Below are 1,598 nucleotides of genomic sequence, written 5' to 3'. Positions count from 1 at the left end.
TCTACTAAAGTAGAATAATTGGACTTAGAGAAAAGATGAAAATATATTCCATTAAAAACATACGTATTTGCACACAGGTAATTTGTATTTATGTCCTTTACCAATAGAATTCAATATTCATTTAAAAGCCCACAACAAGCAGATGATTAATTATTACAGGGATGGGAGTAGTACTGTTCAATGGGATCCTGACTGCCCAAGTGCAGGCCTGTTGCAGATCAGTTCCATTTCACTGGAGAATAGAATAGCATTTACATTCCCTATGATCACTCACATTCAAATGATAAAATGAGGCCATGATTGCCGATAAACCTATACCCTGTGTGTTATTTACCCACATGCATTACTTAATAGTTCATAGAAGGCTGAACTGAAGGTGAAATCCCAGTTCATGCCATAATGTTTCTTATTGGTCCAATTTACTTTGTGAGCAGTAATTTGACTTAATTTACTTTTCAGTTTCACTTTTCTTTTGTTCACTTTTTGTAGCTACCTCCTTCAAATTCCTTTGACAACCTGAGAATGTCTTGCAGCTGAACGTAATATTAATTACATTTCAAAGCAAACCTTTATTCATTTGGGGGCAATCTGTGAAACAGAAATCTGTGACTGAAGCTGCTGCCAAGCCAATTACTGCAAAATAACTCAAATATGTCTCGACAGATTGCATTTTTCCTATTGTTAGATTGTTTATTCCATAGATCAAAAGGCTACATTCACTTTAATTAAAATGAACTAACTCACATGGTTAAATATATCATCCATTTCTGGAGACTGTAGATGCGTTTATGTATAGACAGGGTGTGCTAATAAAACTGTTTTTTTTTTTTTTTTTTTTTTTTAACTGCATAATGCTGTTTTTTTTTTTTTTTTTTTTTTTCTTCCTAGATGTTTCCAGGCTTTCTTTATGTCAAGGCATCCTTTGTATGAACAAGCCAGAGTGGAAAGAACTAATCAGCACTGAAGACCAGAGTGCAAAGAAATTATTCAGGGCTCAAAGAAATCCACCCTAGGCACAATCACATTGTATCAAGCATGCAGAAGAGATTGGAGAATTGCAACAAGTTCAGTTAGAATAAGCACTTGACATTCAGATGTTTATCTGAACTTTATCTGAACGATTCAGATTTCTTCGTTCCACAGTACAAGGCTAGGAATTTTTATTTATTTATTTATTTACTCTGAAGCCCCTGAAGCACTGTTTTATAAAATACCCCTTTCTCTTCAGGATGAAATAACATCAGTCAACACATTGATCTACAGAAGAAAGAATACATTTTAACAATTGTGAGATCTTTTTTTTTTTTGATGGCTGGTGGATACGGGGATCTAATCTCTTGACCTTGATGTTATAACATGGTGCTCCACCCAATTGAGCTAACCAGCCAGCCCCTGTGAGATCTATCCTTCCATCTATCTATCTTTAATGCATTTAATGAACTGTCATCCCATATTTGTGTTTTTACAATTTTGCTTTAAGTATATAAGACACACATGTAAAGCATATAAGGAGTGTGTAAAATGAAATTACTATACTTCAAAAGGTCCCCTTGGTCTTTAACAATAGCTACCAAGTGATTGTTTTGTTTTTCACTTCC

The sequence above is a fragment of the Galeopterus variegatus genome, unplaced genomic scaffold, assembly GCF_000696425.1.
Source record: "Galeopterus variegatus unplaced genomic scaffold, G_variegatus-3.0.2 Scaffold6182, whole genome shotgun sequence".
Lineage (NCBI taxonomy): Eukaryota > Metazoa > Chordata > Mammalia > Dermoptera > Cynocephalidae > Galeopterus > Galeopterus variegatus.
Note: the sequence above shows the minus strand (reverse complement) of the source record.